We start from the raw sequence: 21,369 nt of genomic DNA, 5'->3' as shown, positions 1-21,369 counted from the left end.
TTCGCTCCAGCACGACTTCAGAGGTATCCTCGTCCAAGTGCTTTGGGGACTGAGAAGCCCCGACCCCGAGCAGCTCCTGCACCGAAGACCAGCCCTCCAGCATCCACGAGATCTGCGAGGGGCCCTTCTGCCTGTTTGCTGCTCGACGCGTTGTCTGGTCACTTGCCGGCTGGCTAGTGGCCTCCTAGACGACGAACTGCGAAATCTTCACTGCTGGTCTGGTTGCTCCAGACTGGCCCTTGCTCCCTTCCAAAAGAGGAGCACCCCGGACCCTCCTGGTCTACTCCAGACGCCGTTTCCACTCACCGCGTGGGTTGCCTTTGCCAAGGCCTGTTGACTCCGAATCCGAAGCCGACACCGCCGACAGCGAGAGCCTGCGTGGGACAGCTCGTGCCTCCATCCTGGTTGTCGAAGACACCACCTGGTCCACGTGGCTGCAGAGACAAGCGTCCACCTTCACCTGATCGCGACAACGACATCTGGTTCCCCTCCTGGTTCCACTCCAGTCACTGGCTAGTGACTTTGAACATTGTCCCCTCTGCTTTCAGGTTCTTCTCTTCACTGATCCACCCTTGGATCACACCGGACATCTTCCTCCTGACCGCCTGCAGCATCTTTTCCTCCAGGCTCCATAGACTTCAACGCCGGAACACGACACGACTTGGCACCTATGCACCCGCAGCCTGTGGGTGAGGTAACACGAGCATCTCGGTGCTCAAGGGTAGCTTGACTCTCCTAGTGTCCAGTTCCACAGTCGTTTTTGTCCTATCTAGTCAGGGACGTCCGTACTCACCTTTTTCTTAAACTGTACTGTCCATAGACGTTTGTACGCATCACACGTGTGAGTTCACACTCTGCACACGCGCTCCGTGGGCCTCCTAGTACTTAACTCAAGTTAGTATAGCGTGGTCCCAGCGATCCTACAACCTCTGGACAGCTCCATTCCTATTATTGACTTTCACATTCCACTTACTTAGTATATGGTTTGTCATGCTCCTAGGGCACCATTGTAAATCGTGCAACTTAAACGTATTTTTCCTAAGAGTTTGTCATGTGCTTAGCCCTCTGACCTCATAAAGAGTTCAGAGGTGTATGTTAGTTAATAAATACTTGTTTATTTTCATAACAACCTGTGTGGTGTCCTTTCACTTGGTATTCAAGGGGATATATGTGGTAAAACAGCTGGCTTCACATGCCAAAAGAGTTTAGCCTAAGACTGCTTAGTCCATACTACCATTAGGATAGCTGGTCTATAAGGTTGACTTACAACCAATCACCATAAGGGTTGTTTGGACTGATACAAGGTGATCACTAGAACTAGTGAGCATCATATATCAGGCCAACTTCTCACATTGGTGTGCAGCGGTTGGGATTTGAGATTGCTGTTGTTTTTACCAAATATAATCTTGAGATATCATTTGAAAGATCACATAAGGTACCATAGGTACATATAACAAGCTTAGAAATACTCTGAGTTCTACTGAACCAGCTGTTGTAGTAGAAAGGGAGTAGCACACCCTGACTACAACTCTTAGCAAGGGATCAGTAGGTAAACCCATAGTGTAGGTAAGTGCACCACTTACACCTCACTAGAAAAGCATGTCTAACACAGGAGAGAACACAGTGGCTCCCCTTGGTGATATTGACCCTCCACAGGTCATGTCAAGATATGCAGCCCTTAGCTTCCAGGAGATGAGACAATTGTGTACCTCCAGGAAACTAAAACAGGGTTCTAACCCTACAATTTCTTTTCTGATAGGTCTCTTAGAGACATTTGATGCCAGAAGGGCTTCTAATCCAGGCCCATCTGACCCTACAGAGGGAACCATACCCCCACTAGAGGAGGACTCCAATCTCCCTGAAACTGATGAAGTGGAGGGAGATGAAGACTCATCTGATGGTGAGGTAAACCTTGGTCAGGGAGGAGTCCGCAGACTTACCAGGGCCAACTTAAGCATACATGAGAATGGTACTGGGGGAGCCCCAGGCCCATCCTCAGGAAGGCTTAACCTTGGGAACAGACGAGTTAGGTCTCACTCCAGAGGCTCTAACAGATCTGTTCACATCCATGTCTCTCAGGCATCTTCTCAGAGAGGGATGACATCCCCTCAGAGAAGAGAGCATGAAGCTAAGATGAGGGAAGTCAATCTGAGGATTGAGAGGGAAGAACTTGCCCTTGCCAAAGAAAGACTTGCCTTTGCCAGAGAGCAGAAATTGAGTGGGGCAGACCCCACTGGTGGCAGCATTATCCCTAGAGATAAAGACAGGAGTTTTGATACTAGACACCTGAGTAAAATAGTGCCCCCCTTTAAGCAAGGGGATGACATCCACAAATGGATGACTGCTCTGGAGAGGGCCTGCACTGTCCAGTGCATCCCCCAGAGTCAGTGGGCAGCTATATTGTGGCTCTCCTTTGAAGGTAAAGGTAGAGACAAGCTCCTCATTACTAGAGCTGAGGATGCTAACAACTATCAAGTCCTGAAGAATACACTGGTTGATGGGTTTGGCTTAACAACTGAACAGTACAGGTTGATGTTCAGGGACACCCAGAAAACTCAGTCTCAGGATTGGACTGACTTTGTTGATTGTGCCACTAAGGCTCTAGAAGGCTGGCTACTGGGAAGTAAGGTTACTGATTACACAGGATTGTATAATCTAATTATGAGAGAGCAAGTCTTAAATAATTGTCAGAACCAGTTATTACCCCAGCACCTGGTAGACTCTGATCTGACCTCCCCACAAGAATTGGGTAAAAGGGCAGACAAGTGGGTCAGAACCAGGATTAGGCCTAAGAACCAAGGTGGTGACCAAAAGAAGGAATCAACCAAGCCTCAAGAGAAGGGTGGGAATAAATCTTCAGATCAAACCACATCAGGGCCCCAAAAATCCTTTGAAAAGGGTGGGTCCCAGAATCCTTCTAATACCCAGAAGAAACCTTATTGCCATATCTGCAAACAGATAGGCCATTGGAAAACTGACAGCAGTTGCCCAAGGGCCAACAACAATAAGGAGAACATACCCCCAAGTAACACTTCCAAGCCTCCTGTTACTACTAATAGTAATCCCCCAGGTGGTGGGAGTGCCCCCAAGAATTTGGGTGCATTTACTTTGGGAGTCCCTGGGGACTCTGGCCTAACCAGGTCCCCTGACTTAGATACTCTTGTCTGTGAGACTGGCATGGGGTTTGCCAACTTCACAGCTTGTCCCAACACTTTGGACAAGTACAGACAGGAGCCCCTCATCAATGGTCTAAAAGTTGAGGCCTTTAGAGACACAGGGGCTAGCATCACCATGGTGACTGAGAGCCTAGTCCCTTCAAGGCAACTTATACCTGGAGCCACATACCAGGTGACCAACATTGATGGAGTGCAGAGAGATCATCCCATATCAGTGATCAATCTCAGCTGGGGAGGTGTCACTGGCCCCAGAAGAGTGGCAGTGTCATCAAACTCGCCTGTAGATTGCCTACTGGGAAATGATTTAGAGATCCCAGCCTGGGCTGAGGTAGAGCAAGACATCCATTTAAAAATGGTAAACCTCCATGGTAAGGTTAGTGGGGCAGTGATGGCCACAGCCCCAGTCCAAGATGTCCTCCCTGAACAGGTCAGGAGGGCTGTGCCAGTCACAGCCCAATCTCAGACAGATTCCTTCCCTGAACATGTTGGCAAGGCTGTGATGGTAACAGCCCATACCAAAACTGAGTCCCTTCCTGAAAAGGTTGGTGGAGTTGTGATAGCCACAGCTCAAACGCAGACAGATAATAGTGTTGTGAAGCCTGAAACTAAGGATCACTCCACTCAGACAGAGAGCATTGAGGAGGAAGAGAAATCTCCCTCCCACCAGACTTTAGGAAAGGATCAGCCTCCTCAGGGAACTGATCTGACCCCTTGTGAAGAAACTGCCCCAGAGGTAGTCAGGCCCAGCCTGGCAGAACTCCTGATGTCAGTGGACCCTTCCAAGGTGGGACCCAGTCTGGAGCAGGTAACCTGCCCCTCTCTACCCTGCCTCAGTCAGCCCAGGGCTGTAGAGGTCAGGGAGGCCAGTGGTGGACCCCAAAGGGCCCCCTGTCCAAAGGAACTCCCCAATCAGCAGATTAAGGGCACTGAAGCTAGCAGGCCTAGCCAAGTGAAAATAACAAGCATTTACAATGCAATAGGTCTCGCAGCATTAAACTTTGAGGTATTGGCATTGTGTATGACAATGCGTTGCATGACATTTTTAGCAAACTTTGAATTGGTGAGTAATTCAATTATGATAGAAAAAATAAAATCCTTGATGGTAATTGTTAACTTTAATAATTGCCACAAAAGTTAGAAGATGAAAAAGTAATTTCAAGCTATAATTTACATGTGAAAAGAGTTGAATATGTTACTTGACACATATGATGTCGGGGGAGTGACCTACGGAAAATATGGACCGGAATGGAAGTTGTATGAAAATGCTAAAACCGACCACAGGTCATATTTTTTTGTCTCTTGTCTCTCTCCACTGTCTATGCAAGCACCAGGCCATGACTCATTTCCTGCTGTTGTTGATTAGAAAGTTAAAGGTCAGTTCTGACAGGAGACATTTTCGTGATGCATGCTTTGTTGTGTGGGTGTCAGTCTAACAGGCAGAGATGTATGATGAACAGTTTATAGGTCACACTAAATGAACCTGGCACCAAAGAACCTGACAAAATGTAAAAGTTAAAGTCTATCGGTCGAGGAACCATAAGTAAAATAACCAGTTTACTCTGTTTCTCACCGGATGACCTCCGACTCAGTGGAGAAGTGTGGCTCACCGGTTAGAGGAGGCAGACCCGGAGGCAGAGGTCAGACCTGGGACCAGGGTTCAATCCCCGACGCGGCAGGGTCTTGAGCTCAAAATGTCCACGGACTCAATAATTCTCGCCTCAGTGCCTACTCGAATCATGGGTTCACACTCTGTAACTCTGGGCAATAGCTTGCTTAATCTCCACTACGGCCCCACCGCGATGGGATGCCTGGCTTTCACCTTGGGGATGCCCAGTAGGGGTTATCTCGCAAAGTAAAGCCAGGACGGGTTCCCAAAGCAGGCGCCTTGAGACCTTACGGTGAAAGGCGCTATATAAGAACGTATGATTTACGATTTATTTTTATATTTACTCTCGGGCCCAGCCTGGTGCCAGCTCACAAGGCGCTGCGTCGTCGGCCAGCATCCGAAAGGCACCCCTTTAATCCTCGGGGCTGATCTGGGTCTGGTCAGGCTACAGCGCAATATGACAGTGCCTGCATGGTTAGTCCGGCAGGGCGACGTGAGCGAAACCGAAACCTTCCGTGGGGCGGGACTTCCGTCTTCGAAAGCCTGCGCACGCGCCCACGGAGAGAAGCAGTGCTGGTGACGCGGGGCTCCCATGCCCGAGGGAGAGCCCCGCGGAGGCTGCAGAAGTTTACAATGGCGGTAAGTGGGGCTTAGTGGGGGGGGGTGCGCTTGTATGTATGTATGCAGTGGCGGCGGGGGGAGGGGTCTTTGTATGTGTGTGTGCGTGCTTGCGTGTATGTGCGCTTGTGTATGTGTGTGCGCATGCGTGCAGGGGGAGGTGTGCCTGTGTATGTTTGCGCTTCCCAGGAGACAGCCACGGCGAGCGCGTTCGCACGCGCGTGGCCTGCACCGATCGCCTTTTGCGAGATGCGCGCGGCCAGATGCTGTCTCCTGGGAAGCAGACCCAGTAACAAAAGATCTCCTGGCGGACACAGCGCTAACGCGCTGTTACACCACGAGACCTAAAAATATGTTCAGTAGACAGTCCCTACATATACATATTGACAACTTGACAACATATATGGGTAAAATAAATTGTACTTACCTGTCTCCACACCACCGATGCCTCACCCAGTCAGCACTCCGCCGCCAGCACAACAGGAACATCTAAATCGGCTTGGCGCAATCCCGCCTTCAGCTCAACGGAGTACTTGGGCCACGTGAGGATGGTGAGAGCGTGCAGCTCAATTAAAGTTGCAAACATATACAATTTAAAATGTTAGCTTAAAAAAACAAAGGCGAACCACAGCGTGCGACCACAGCTTGCTCAAACCCACTGCCACCGGGTTATGTTGCATCTAGGTGAATGTATGACATTGTTCTGCATTCTGTCCATCAACTGTTGTTATTGCATTTACATTTCATTGAGACATTAGTTGCATGTCGATTAAGAATATTTCTCTGTGCAATTTCATATTCGTTTTGATTGCCACTTGGAAGTTTGTTAGATTTTCTGTTCTCTATGGTGCCATGACAACGTCTTGGAGCCTTGTTAATGTAGACAGCCTCATCTGAAATGGTTTCCTGATGTCTTTTTAGGTCCAACCCTCCCAGACAGCAGAGCTGCCTTGTTGCAAATACATATTGGGGCAGACTTACTGAGGGACGAATTCTGCCTATTGTTTACCACTGGCTTCGTGTTTTGTTACTCATATTTGATTGCTTTCTATTTACTGGCTTAAATTGTTTTAGGCCATCCAGTATGTCTTCATCCCTCCAATGGAGCATAGCCTCTTCACCACATTTCTGACTAGTTTCCTGTATTCTTCCACGAGCATGTGGTATCCAGGAATTTGTTTTCTTTTTGTGAGGCACTCCATGAGGGTGTGTTCTTGGTTGTCTCCCTTCAGTGCTAGTTCATGGAGCAGCTGCAGCAGCTCAGAACTAAATTTCTTTGAAAATGTTTCCCACTTCCTATGTGAATTGCTGCACTTTTGGCTACATGACTGATTTAAACAGTTTTCTTTTCCTGAAAGAATTAGTTTTGTGCATGACTGATTCTACTTCTTTACAGCACTACGAGTTTATCAATCATGCATGCGCTGTGACTGTGCTAGAGTTCAAAAGTCGAATGAGCAGCAATGTAAACCAGAGTATGCACTCTATTCTTATTCTTTTTTTATCAATAAATATATTTTTAAAAGTCCAATGAGCATTACAAACCAGCCGTGTCCGTGGAGGGAGTTCGGTGGGGCAGGGAGGCGGTGCGGGGGAGGGGCAGGGGGGTGGTAAACAACGGAATATGGATAATTGGAGGTAAGTAAACAATTTAATAAATAAAACGAATTTCGTAGTGCACCCTGCATCGCAAAATGCAATGCAGCGCGCGGTACGGAATTCGTTTGATTGATTAAATTGTTTACTTACCTCCAATTATCCATATTCCGTTGTTTACGACCCCCCCACCCTGCCCCTCCCCGCCTCCCTGCCCCACCGAACTCCCTCCACGGGCCGCACCCAAAACCTTGTGTCTTACCCATCTTGGACAAGCCCACCCACCACCCCTTCTAGTCCACCCGAGTGGCACTGCCCCATCAAGCTCTCAACCCCCACCACAGTGGGCACAGGAGACAATAGGTCAAGAATGAGAATGCAAACGTGTCAATCACTGAGGAATATTGGATGAGCATATCCGGTGCAGGGGGCGTGGTCAGCAGCGCTAAAAGGAGAAAACGGGTGAAAAATAAGCTGAATTAAGAAAAGATACCGGAAGGTAACATAAGCTTGCTGCTTCTGCTGCACGGCAGCCAACGAGGGGCTTGTTTCTTGGCCTTTATTAGAAGCCACTAGCTATAGGGCAGATTAATTGAGGCGGTTCGTGTAGCGCTGACATGCCATGGTTAAAAAGCGGCTTCAAGTTGCTTTGGCGTATGAATCTTTTCTCATCTGCCTTGCGAGGAATGCTGGAAGCATCAACGTGGTGGAAAGAGAAGGGTAAACAACTGCGTGGAGGAATGAAGTGGACAGCAATATTAATTTGGAATAAAACAAAAAGGTAAGGGGCAGCCAGTTCCTGAACACCTCCGGCTCGCAGGGCACACCAACCACCCACGAGCTCCTGCCCTCAGAATCAATGTGCAGACACCACAGAAACCCCGCTAACCGGCTCAATGCAAATCTTTCAGTATGCAGCTCAGTGGGTTAGCGCCCCGCACCGAGAACCGGTCTGTAAAGTACCGTTCTGTGGAAAGATAGGGGGTACGTGGTGCAGAGATAAGGGGTACCGGGTGAAGAGCTAGGGGGTACGGGGTGGAGAGTGGAGAGTCGGGGTGAGAGACGGTGGTAGGGTAAGTCAGGGTACTGGCTCGATTATGAAGCTTACTATAGCCCCATCACAGCACTTGGGCAGCACACTTATGTCTTCTTATAGACCCAGTCGATCTCTGTGCTGAAGTAATCTTGACCTCGCTTTGGCACCCACAATCAAAAGATCTCGGAAAGGAGGCCGAGCCTTCTATTTTTTTTTCCTCAAAATATTATTAGTTTTTTATAAACAGATCCATTAGCATTTCTGTCACAGGGTTAGCCAAACGTAGTATGTATTGCAGTGATGACAGGTACTTGAGACATTCCGGCCCCCTCCTCCCCTCTCGGGGTGGGGGGGGGAGGGGATATAAGGAATAAGAATAAAAGTAAAAGGCACAAACGAGAGAACATCACGAGTGCCAGAATTGCATACACTGTGATCAATCAACAAATCAAAACGATGTATGTATTATGAAAGGAAAAGAATGCTAATGACATGAGTAATAATCAATTCTGAAAGAAATGGCGCGTCACTGGGCTCCAGAGGGCAGCGTTCCTAGAGAGGGGGGGGGCTGAGACAGGCAGCAGGCTGGTGGAACAACACATTCCTAAAATAGCTGAAATGTGAAGGGGAAAAAAGGGGTGAGGAACAAAACTACTAATGACGTGGGATCTTCGAAAGAACGATTTTCCAAAAAACGTGCACATTGGGAATTGTAAAAAAAAACTAGTTCTTGTAATAACCTCGCCTAACTTATTGTGTGGCGAGGATACTCAGACAGAGTCCTTCATATTTCCTAATTGCAAATTGAGCAAGTCTCGTGAGTATTTACCGCATGCATGCGTTATTTACCCGCACTGAATTTTAAAGTTTTGCCTCCGAAGAATTTTTCGTCTACACATTTCCGAAGATTTGATAGAGAACCCAGTACCAGCTTAGATTGGTTCTTAAGTGCCTGAACACATATTTGCCGTAAAGAACATTCTACTTAAACGCTCTATATAGCTATATATTTATTAATAGAATAGAATGAGCCTTTCTCGCCCCGGAAGTCAGGCACGGTCGCCTGTGACGGGGGCGGGGCCACGTCCAGACCGGAAGAGGAGGCAGGCGGAGGCAGGCTAAGTCAATGCGTCTCGCGGCCCGGGGCTCCTGTGAGCGGTGTGGAGCCCCGGGGCCGCGCTAGCAGGAGGTTGGGCGCCGCGTGCTGAGAGAAGAGTCCCCGACATTGGCCAGGTAAGTTCCAAAAGGCTGGGGGGGCTTGGTGCACTTGTGCGTGTGTGTGTGCGTGTATGCTCGTGTGTGTATGTATGTGTGTGACGGTGACGGCGGGGGAGGGGGGCCTCGGTGCACGTGTGTGTGTGTGTATGTGTCAGGGGGGGTCTCTGTATGTATGTATGTGCGTGCGTGCATGGGCGCTTGTGTGTGTGTGTATGCGCATGCGTGTGTGGTGCTTGAGCTTCCCAGGAGACAGCGCCTGGCCACAGCGCGCGTTCCAGTTTCAAATCCGCTCCAAGGCGATGCGCGCGGCCGGGACTGTCTCCTGGGAAGCACAGTCGCTAACAATAGATCTCTAGGGAGACACAGCGCTGACGCGCTGTGTTTTCGCTACGAGACCTAAAAAACACTCCTGAGGGATCCCCCTTAAACATAGTTAAGGACCTCCCACAGATGGACACTGTTGGGCACAGCCAAACCTGGGACCTAAAAACCCCAAACCTGACCTGTCCCTCCAGTAAGCCAAACAGAGGGACTCAGCCTCCAGCTTTAGGTAGCCAGAGGTTGACCCTGAGAGCTCACAGCAACTCAGTCCTGGAAAGAAAGGCACATATGGTGGATAGTGATTGGAGGAAGTTGAGCCCAACATTAGTGGAGTCTCACTTCAGTACTCCATCCCAGAACCAGCCTTCTACTTTGCCAAAACACACCACAGGTAGAGATTCCTTATGGTGGAGACCCTCAGATACCCTTAGGGTGAGGGATTGCTTAGTGGACCATGAGATAGGGGGTAACCATGCCAGTGCATATACCACCTCATATGGCCACTCAGGCAATATAGGCTTACCTGGCCAAGGATAGCCTTATCTCCTTTCGTTTGGGGGGGGGGGGGGTTATGCAGGAAGGTGGATATCTGACTATGGTTGCCCCGAACTTTTTGCCTGGTGTTTTGCTGGTTTTTCGACTTAGTTGACATGGGGCCCTGCTATTCAGGACCCCAGGTCCACTGCTCTCTCTGTAAAATGGATTCCATTGACTCTAGGTACATATCTAATTGGATACTGAGTCACCTTATCAGTCCCTGTACAGTATACCTTAGGTACCCAGGGCATAGGTGCACCCAGGGCCTACCAGGGGCTGCAGCATGTATTATGCCACCCCTGGCTGGCCATCCAACTCTGACACAACTGGCTGATCAATCAGCTGGGGCAAGGTGGTGTAATCACCCTTTGCTTTAGATATAGTATCCCTATATCTAACCCTAAAATGGACACATATCCTCCTATCAGTCACTCCTATGGCAGGCCTTATTAATCCTGAAGGCAGAGTGCTTGGAATTATGTGAGATAGTGCTCTAGCATGAGCTGAGCCTGTCTGCAGCTTTCGGAACCAAGTCCTTTAGCTGTTTCCATGATAACGCTATACCATATACTCTTAAGTGCATTATAATCCTCGCGGTTATTGCTAACTTTGGTATAGCATTATCAAAACATGTCGAGTAAGGTGTCATACGAATTGGAATACTACCCCCTCGCCAATTCTGGCGACGGGGGTAGCATTCCACCCTTCTAGAGGGACACGACATGTATGTAACTGTGAACCCCGGTTAAAGTTAACTCGAGCCCCAGCATCACAAAATGTATGCTGCCACCGCAGACAGAAGTCTGACCTCCTGCTGCTGGGAGTCCTTCCAGCGAGGGAGGCTTGGACAAAGGGTTTCCTGCCTTGGGAGGTGCTAGCATCACCCCAGACAGGATTTTGTGTATTAGGTAGGACAGGGCTGAAAGGAATGAGACATGCCTGTGGCACACAAGGTGTCCCTGTGCATACACCGGTCTAAACCAGTTCCTGGGGCACTCCAGCCCCAGAGCTGGCGCAAGACCGGACAAAGGATAGGGGGTGTAACCACCCCCCTTCCTGGTCCCACCCAGAGGAGGGACCTAGTCGTAGTGTAGCCCCCTTTAGTCGGATAAAGGTAGGAGCTGGTCCCATTCCAAATTAGATTATCCTGAACAACTTTACAAGAAGAAACTCTGGACTTCGACGTTCTGCTCCACAGAAGACTGAAGAAATCTCCCTTGTGGGCAAGGAGCCTCCACCCTGCACAAGCAGGCACCATCAGCGTACAGCGGCTTCCCTTTGTCGTCTTCCTGCAAGGATCCAGACTTCAAGAGCCCGACGAGACCCAGATTCCCAGACCTCTCCGACCTCTACCTACATCTGCAGCACAGCTGAGATCCGTGGGTGCGACGAGACACGTGGGACCGGCCATCTTGAAAGAAGCAGCACTTCGCTCCAGCACGACTTCAGAGGTATCCTCGTCCAAGTGCTTTGGGAACTGAGAAGCCCCGACCCCGAGCAGCTCCTTCACCGAAGACCAGCCCTCCAGCATCCATGAGATCTGCGTGGGGCCCTTCTGCCTTGTTGCTGCTCGACGCGTTGTCTGGTCACTTGCCGGCTGGCTAGTGGCCTCCTAGACGACGAACTGCGAATTCTTCACTGCTGGTCTGGTTGCTCCAGACTGGCCCTTGCTCCCTTCCAAAAGAGGAGAACCCCGGACCCTCCTGGTCCACTCCAGACGCCGTTTTCACTCACCGCGTGGGTTGCCTTTGCCAAGGCCTGTTGACTCCGAACCCAAAGCCGACACCGCCGACAGCGAGAGCCTGCGTGGGACAGCTCGTGCCTCCATCCTGGTCGTCGAAGACACCATCTGGTCCACGTGGCTGCAGAGACAAGCGTCCACCTTCACCTGATCGCGACAACGACATCTGGTTCCACTCCTGGTTCCACTCCAGTCACTGGCTAGTGACTTTGAACATTGTCCCCTCTGCTATCAGGTTCTTCTCTTCACTGATCCACCCTTGGATCACACCGGACATCTTCCTCCTGACCGCCTGGAGCATCTTTTCCTCCAGGCTCCATAGACTTCAACGACGGAACCCGACACGACTTGGCACCTATGCACCCGCAGCCTGTGGGTGAGGTAACACGAGCATCTCGGTGCTCAAGGGTAGCTTGACTCTCCTAGTGTCCAGTTCCACAGTCGTTTTTGTCCTATCTAGTCAGGGACGTCCGTACTCACCTTTTTCTTAAACTGTACTGTCCATAGACGTTTGTACTCATCTCGCGTGTGAGTTCACACTCTGCACACACGCTCCGTGGGCCTCCTAGTACTTACCTCAAGTTAGTATAGCGTGGTCCCAGCGATCCTACAACCTCTGGACAGCTCCATTCCTATTATTGACTTTCACATTCCACTTACTTAGTATATGGTTTGTCGTGCCCATAGGGCACCATTGTAAATCGTGCAACTTAAACGTATTTTTCCTAAGAGTTTGTCATGTGCTTAGCCCTCTGACCTCATAAAGAGTTCAGAGGTGTATGTTAGTTAATAAATACTTGTTTATTTTCATAACAACCTGTGTGGTGTCCTTTCACTTGGTATTCAAGGGGTTATATGTGGTAAAACAGCTGGCTTCACATGCCAAAAGAGTTTAGCCTAAGACTGCTTTGTCCATGCTACCATTAGGATAGCTGGTCTATAAGGTTGACTTACAACCAATCACCATAAGGGTTGTTTGGACTAATACAAGGTGATCACTAGAACTAGTGAGCATCATATATCAGGCCAACTTCTCACAAGCACCTACTGTTTTTAGCTCTCACAGTGGCCAAGAGGGACATAGCGTAAATGTGGAAGGCAACATTTCCCCCGACTTTAGGTAAATGGAAAACTGAGCTGGATAAATGTATGGGATCTCAGATTGCTGTCTTTGAGGCCTGGGGACATCGCAAAATATGGACTCAATGGGCGGACTATCTTGGAATCGACCTTCCTGAGAATGGCCCTGTTTTTCTTGAGCTTTACTATTCTCAATGTATGTTTTAAAATCGATATGCTGACATGTTTTATAATGCATGCTACGGCGAATGCACCGTTAGCTCAAATGTGGAGGTATCCCCACTACTCAACCATATTCTGTAAAAACATGGATGTTGCTATTACCGGGGGAGGAATTGTAATGGGACCGGCATGTTGTACGGTAAATAAAATGAGTACGTGGTTGTCTCAGTTCCTGTAAAGTGAAGCGTCTCTACTTACAGTTCCTTCGTGGTGGAAAGGCCGATTACCTAAATTCGTCCCCCGCTGCCCTTCTACAAAGCCGCCGTGTCTCGTGTGAGTCTAAGTAATGGTGCGGCTTCCGGGTTGGGCGGGGATTCGGCGTCGGTCACGTGGTTGTTGTCAAGGCAATGTCTGTGTGCCTGCCAGCTACGGAGGTCGAGTACGGCCGGAGTATCGATTGCTTACAAGTCAGTTACCAAGACAACTGTAAATGCCTCGAAGTTGTTATTTGAGGTGCTTATTGCAGGAGTGGAGGCTGCAGTCTTGCCTAGATAATTGTTGTGTTAAAGTTGAACAAACGTGGTCGCCCTGCTATTAGCATAGGCACATCATTGCAGTGTTGGGATAATTCATCTACTGTGTGTCGGTCCGAACAGAGCTAATAAATTAACCCCGTAGTGTTTTCAGAGAGTCAGTCTAGTTGGGCCATTTATTGATTGGGAGTGGCAAGGTTGCTCGGTTGGGCACCTATGTTTCAAGTTAGCATGCGCTGGTAGATCGTTGGTAGGTTCATAAGATCTAGATACAGTCAGGTCAATGTCTCTGTACATATGGATTGTACATGGGGTTCCATTATGTGTTATTTGTTTATTACACCTACATTTTTAATGGGTGTTGTTATAAATCAGAAATATGGTTGTTGAAACAAATTATCTTTCTGCCTTTCACGCTTTGGTAGGGCTGTGACCCCTACGTATTGCAAAATAACCAAATAAAATTTGTTGTTAAAAAAAAGACAGATTCCGTTTGCCTACTGAGGTGAGGAGACCGTCTTACTGGGACACGCAGACACATGTGAAGCTAGCATATTGGATGTCTACAGAGTGCAGATGCTCTACTTGAGATGAGAAAGATCAGGATTCGGAGATTATTGGGGCACTCATTAACTGAGCCATTCCTTGAAACATTCTGCTTAATACTCCACCACTGAGGCTTATACTGAAGAATTTCGCCTTAAAATTACTGCCATTGTGGTGCTGGAATAATTTTCAGAGTGGGGGTGCTGCCATCAATGTTACATCACTAAAGTTAGAGAGAAAGTGAAAAATCCAAATGTCACAAAAAAACAAGTGTAACAAATGAACCATGTCCATTCTGAAGGGTGTGGTATTTAGCCCGTGGTGCACGCTAGAACACTGTCGCACATATATAAGTAAACCATGTGTGGTAAAAGACTGTCATTTATAGACAGCATATTTTCCATTGTAAAGACCACTAAATTTGCACAGACAGGCTGATTTACTGATAAAACTATATAGTTCATAAAGTGTGGAAATGATATTTCAGTGAATAATTATCATGTACACATCACTAACTGAAGTGTCCTGATTTGTTTGTTTCTTTGACAGTACAACGCAGGTAATTACTTTGCATGCTTTTGCCACGTATTTTTAGCACGCATGTTTTTACCGCGAATATGCATTTACAACGCATGCCAATACCACGCATTGGGGCATATTCTCAAGGAGCTATCGCCAAGTCATCAGCACTTTATCGCAGCCAAAGTCGCGATAATTTTATCTCCCCATTCACAAGCTGGTGCTAACAGCCCATATCACCAGTTTACCTGCGATAGCAGCCGCAAAAAACATCGCCACAGATGACCCTTACACTATCGCTATTAAGATGCAGAGTAGGCGTTCTCGTGCCAAAAGACGCGACACCACACCGCAACATTCTCAACAACCAGCCAGATCGGCGATAAGGCGCGTAAGCAGCAGGAAAGTAACACCTGCTCTGACCTGTTGCAAAGTCGGACGACAGCCTTCACCACAAAAGGGAGCCCAGCCTAGAGCCACACCTGAAGGGCAACAGATGCCATGGAGCCACTGATCATGCGGGCCGGACACAACACACACCGCCAAACCTCCCACCTGGGCCATACCCCGGGCACCCCCCCACACCTCCCCCGTACCAAGATACTGCACAACAACAGCACAAAACCATGAACAAAAACACCCGCCTGATGTTGCACAATTACAACAATCAACATACATGTGAGTACAGAAAACCTGATTCATTCATTCACCATTAAAAATCCAAGCAAAATATCACATACAAATTTGTCTCCAAACAACTATTATGAAGAGTCATGGCGGGGCATCCCTGGACAACCTGTGAGTCACAGCCTGCAAGACAATTTCCAAGATAAGAAGGTATGTCAGGCACTCATCAAAGGACAGAGAGAGAGAGAGAGAGAAAGAGAGAAAGAAAGAGAGAGACTGAACAAGGAGCGCAAGGCCAATTGGGCCATGGCTCATTCAAACATGCAAACTGCTGCGTGTGTTTCGTAATTGGTGCACCCCAAATCACTGGCCTGGCATCAAAATCAGCGCGAAGGCCACATCACATTTAAGAAATGCAAGCAGTAGTCAGACTAAAATTAGGTATGAAAGTTCCTTTGTCTCAATACATAAGGCGGAAGGACAACCAAACCCCCGACCTTGGTCCTGAATGTGGCTGGCACACCCTGCATGAGATACCACACCATCCTCCGACAACTCCCACATCACGAACTGCGCTAATGAAAGACCAATGTGCCCACCCCCCACACACACTTGTCCCTGCACGAGCTACACCTGCCAGGGCTGCCCTTGACACATTGGTAAAAAACAACCCATACGTCCAAACGGTGCACACACATACAACTCATTGCCCGGAGCTGTGGCATATCGTCCACCGAACTGCCACCAGTATGAGGTTTGCCGGTGCAACAAGACCAACAAACGCAATGGCAGGCGATCCCGGGCACATGCACACCCCTGTCATGTGGAACTGTACCGTGCACCGTGTACCGTGCACGAATGCTGCATCTGTTGGGATCACTGCCAATGGCAGTGTTGCGAATCAGTTTCCGTGTGAGTTTCCGTCTTGCCTGCGTCACCTGCATCCAGCCCTGGTTCCACTGTCGATCATGCATATTTGATTGGCCAATGGAGGTCTACCTATCCAACGCAACAGTAGCTGAATTGGATTATGACCTGACAGTGCGCCCCCTGTTGGCCCACGAACAGAAGTGTCACTGGGATACCCGTGCATGGGATGCACTGATCTTTGGCATATGTGCTGGCAGTTGTGCATGGGAGATTGCTCAACTTGTGTGTAGTGACCACATTGAGGTGCTTTTCTATTGGGCTGTGTTGCGGATTGGTGAAACGGTGTGGACTGAGCACATCTCCATAGACAAGTTGATGGATTGGCTCACCCTGGTTTTCCTTGAACCCGATAACGACGTACTATTGGAACACATTGCCCTTGAAGCTGCGCTCACATTCATGGATGAGTAACTACGTTCCTGCAGCCACATCAGAGGGTCACCCACAGCACAGGTCCCCACAACTTGTTGCATCGTGGGGAATGCTCACATATTCAACAACAAGTGGAGGAGTACCCCCTGGAGGCGTAACAGAGAAAGGCTCTGTACCTAGAGCTTAAGGCTCAGTGAAGCACAGTGTGCCCAACCTTTTTGCAGGACAAAGCATGTCCTTTCAGAAGACCCCTCACTCACCAACCTGGTTGGTGACATGCTTCATCATCGGGGTCCCACCCTGAAGGCCGAGTGCCAACAGGGTGTGCTTTGACACCTGACTACAGTGGAGCGGGTATGTTTTCTTTTTTATATGTGCAATAGCTCTAAAAGGTGATAAGTGGTTTAAAAAGGGGCCAATACTACTCACTGCAAGACTTTATTCCTGAGTGATTGAACCCCCATAAAAAAGATGTGACACCTATGTCTAATTAGGTAGACTCCGGTGTCTAAGACGCGTAGTGTTTAAAAATAGCAACGTGTGCTATGTGATTTTAAAATTTAGGTCTACATGTTTCAACCATCTTGCGATTGTGGGTTTTCGTCAGGACCAGAATGGGTGACCTGGGCGATACGCACACGCTAAGGTGCGCCCTGCCCTTGATCACTTGAAAATTGTTTGGAACCACAAACTTGTTTGTGGACCTTTGCAAAATATAGTCTTCTCCCCAATCTGGAAGAAAAACCTGTAAAGGGAAAAAAGGGGGGGTTGGGATCACGTAGACAAGCAGACAAACATTTGTTGTACATTTAACATATATTGTGCCGATAGAGGTGGTTAGCAGAATTAGCTGCTCAGCTGTTGACCCATGCTAGTTGCTAGTATGGCACCAGGACACACCTAAATGTGGTGGGGTGGTGCAATTGTGTACTTAGCAGGCTGTGCATAGGTGGTTGTTTCCCCAGGGCCTCTCATGGTAAGAGCCTGGCATGGCGCCTGGGGGTTTTTTTTAGAGGAAAGTGCGGGCGAATTAATTGTGCGATAAAAAATTGTGCCGCGGTAGTCACAATGCTGTGGGATATATAACATGTCTGACATGCACCCAGGGCGCTCCAACTATAAATCCAAGTGGTAGGATTTTCATTCCAAAAATGTAGCCCTGTGAAGCCCAGATTTATGTAAAACATTAGGCTTACTGAGAGAGTGGTGTAAGCCGCTACATGGGCGTCCGGGTTCCAAGAGCTGTGCTCACGTCACCTGGATAGAAAAACACACAAGCGGGTACATACCGAAATGAGCGACGTTCCGTCATCTCTCGTGTTTTGGTCAAGTCCCGTGGGAACATTGAGGTACGACTTACTTGTGGCTTCCGCTCATCGGACTGGAAACCTACTTGGTTCCTCTTCGGTACGCCCCGTGGAAGTCCCTAGCTGCCTGTGTCAGCGTCGGAGTATATCTGTACCTCAGCGCTTCCTGGAAGGGGCGGGGTGGGCGGGCCCTTTGTCACGTGGGACAAGGAACCAATCACCGGGGTGTCTCGCGTGAGCGAGGCTTGGGAGAGGTTACCACGGTAACCAAAACCCGATTGAGTGTCCGTGAGCATTAAAGTTTTTGCTTGTTAATGGACACAGACCGCTCCGTATTTGAAGGGAGCGGAAAGCGGTAGATATGAGTGCATTTAACTATAAACTACTTGGGTGAACAAACGGATAGAAAAACACATCTTAAGAAACACACAGTGGTGAACGAAGGGAGAAAACGACTGATAGAGTCAAATGGGAGGGCAGAACCTATTGGCCTAATGATGCCTGTATGATTCTCAATCATCATATAGGTCTGTCAAACACGTGTATTTACGGGTGTGACCGCAATCGAATTGAGTTTTAACCATTACTCAGAAGGGAAAGTGACCACCTCCTAAACCCATCCCCTGTACATCCCCTCCAGTGCCAATAGAAACATAAAACCTAACACATACACACTGCGGCGGCAGGCGTGGCGAGGGGTATTTAACCTCCCTGTCGAGTCCTAAGCTAGCAGCGCTGCGCAGGTGATAGGGCGCGCAATCAAGGACTCAGGACACGCTCTGGATCTCCGCGTGGTCCGGACTAATTCCGTGGCCCCGCCTTTCTTTAATTAAAGCATGCGCGGCCGTGACGTATCACGGCCGCGTAGACGCGCTAGCGCGTACGTGACAACTCGCCTGTACCCAGGCTGCTTCTCGAACATTACATCCCTTCCAACCTTTATTGAAATTCAAATTCAAAACAACACCACCAGCAACGGCTCAGTGTAATAGTCTTGGCAGTTCAAACATAGTTCATAATAAAGCCCCCCGGGCATGGATAAACAAAAGTCAAAACGGCCGGCAGGCCTGTTACCAGTTTGTGTTGCAGGTACCGCCATCTCAGCCCACAGCAAAGTCAGCCAGTTGCGAGGAGGGTGCGGTGTTCCTTCTCAGCCCATAGCCCGCAGCCTCTCCCCTGAACAGGACCCGTCGGGGTACACTCGAGGGAGCCGAGACTGACGGCGAAACCCCTCCGGGAGTCGGATGGCTGGGGGTCCTCTCAACCTCTGGACTTGGAGGACTTGTCTCGGCTCGCTCCATCAAGTCTCTGGGCACCGCCGATGACGCTGGCGAGCTGGGGGTGTAAGGATTAAGCCTTGGGGAGTCCGGTTCCTGATGCTCTCTGGTGGGGGTGCCTGCTCGCTTGAAGAATGAAATGTTCCGGGTGACGCTTTCGCCATCTCTCTGGGCAGTGATCATCGTGCCGGACCGACGAGTGACGGTCCACGGTTGAGGCTCGAAGGGGAGTCGGAACTTGCTCCCTGGGAATCGGTCCCGCACGTAGACCCTATCTCGTTCCTCGATCGGGGAGTATCTACCCCGGCGCTTGAGGCTGGCATAATCGTTTGAGCGCTTCCGGTTGGCCTGGGCTAGATGTGGGTCTGCTCTTGTGGGAGTCCATGTGCGGTGGTGAGGAATGGTATCTCGGACTATCCGGCCCATGGTGGAGGGTCCTGGGGCCGCGGTGGTGGTGCGGTGAGGCGTGAGTCTGTATTCTCGCAGAAAAGTATACAGGGCCCTCTCTACTGATGTTTCCTCTGCTTGGGCAATCCGTATTACTTTATTTAGGGTCCTCATAAATCGTTCCACTTCACCGTTGGCCTGCGGCCATCTAGGGGTGACTTTCCGGTGGTGGATTCCCCACTCATGGAGGTAGTCCGCAAATTCCTGGCTCTGGAATGGGGGCCCGTTGTCCGTCTTCATTTGTTTGAAGATTCCGTGGGTGGCAATTATTTTTTCTAGCTTGGTGGCCACTTCTTTGGCAGTCAGTGAAGATACGATTTCAACCTCCGGGTATCTCGTGAGGTCGTCAATAACGACGAGCATGTGGCGACCGTCGGGGAGGTGGCCAAAATCAACACTCACTCGCTCCCAGGGTTCTGTCGGTTCCTCTTTGGTGATGACTGGTGCCGGGGTATCCGCTGGGCCTGCTGCCTGGCACCAGTGGCACGCTCTCACCCACTGTTCAACTTTATCGTCCATTCCGGGGAACCATACCTTCGCTCGGAGCCTGCTCTTCGTTTTCACGATGCCTTGATGGCCCCGATGGGCAAGTTCTACAGCCTGTTGGGATAGGCTTGCTGGCATGACAATCCTAGGTCCCCTGAGGAGACACCCCTGGGAATCTACAGACAGTCATCCTTCACTCGGAGGATGGCCTCGAGGGTTTCTCGTGCCTCCGGAGTTCGTCGACTCAGTGAGCTGGCGAGTGATTTCCAGCCATTGCTTCTAGTTGCTTCGATTGCCAGTTGGAGGGGCTCGTCGCTGCGGGCCGCGGCCACTATCTGATCGAGGCTAATGGGCAATGGCCTAGACCGTTCCAGAATGTTCCTGACGTACTCTTCCGTGTCTTCGGCGTCTTCTCTTTCTTGGGTGGTGGCTGCCCTCGGATGCCGGGATAAATAGTCCGCCGGGTTGTTCACTCCGGGCTTGAATTCTAGCCTGTAGTCATATTCCTGGAGCTGCAGGATCCATTTTTCGATCTTCGGGGGAGGTTTGGAAACTGAGCCTCTGAACAGGGGAAGTAGGGGTTTATGGTCCGTGAATACGGTAAAAGGATGACCGTATACGTACACATGAAAATGTCGGCACGCCCAATGAATAGCGATGGCCTCTCTCTCGATTTGCGAGTACCTCTGTTCAGTTTCTGTGAGGGAGCGGCTCGCATAGGCTATCGGCACCCAGTCTTCCCCATTCCGACTCTGGGTCAGCACAGCTCCGAGCCCATGAGGGCTGGTGTCTACGGCAATGTTCGTTGACTTCGTTGGGTCGAAGTAGGACAGAGTGGTGTCCGCGGACAGGGCGGCTTTGGTGTTCTGGAACGCCTGCTCTTGTTCCTCTCCCCAGTGCCAAGGAGTGGTGGTCTTTGTGAGTTCTTTTAGCGGCCTGGTGATGTTGGAGAGATCGGGGATGAACCTCCCACAGAAATTCACCATCCCCAGGAAGCTCCGTACCTCTGACACGTTGGTGGGGGCCGGTGCAGCCTGCACATCCTTCACCTTCTCGGGGTCTGGTGCCACGCCTCGGTCAGAGAAGGTGTAACCAAAAAAACTGATGGTGTTTCTCAGGAACTGGCACTTTTCACGATGGAGGGTGAGCCCTGAGTCTCGGACTCTCTGTAAAACACTCCTGAGTCTTCGGTGGTGCTCCTCGATGGTGTCAGCGTAGATCAGGAGGTCATCAC

The sequence above is a fragment of the Lissotriton vulgaris genome, chromosome 1_1, assembly GCF_964263255.1.
Source record: "Lissotriton vulgaris chromosome 1_1, aLisVul1.2, whole genome shotgun sequence".
NCBI classification, from domain to species: domain Eukaryota; kingdom Metazoa; phylum Chordata; class Amphibia; order Caudata; family Salamandridae; genus Lissotriton; species Lissotriton vulgaris.
The sequence above is the reverse complement of the archived record's forward strand: the minus strand, read 5'-3'. Positions refer to the sequence as shown.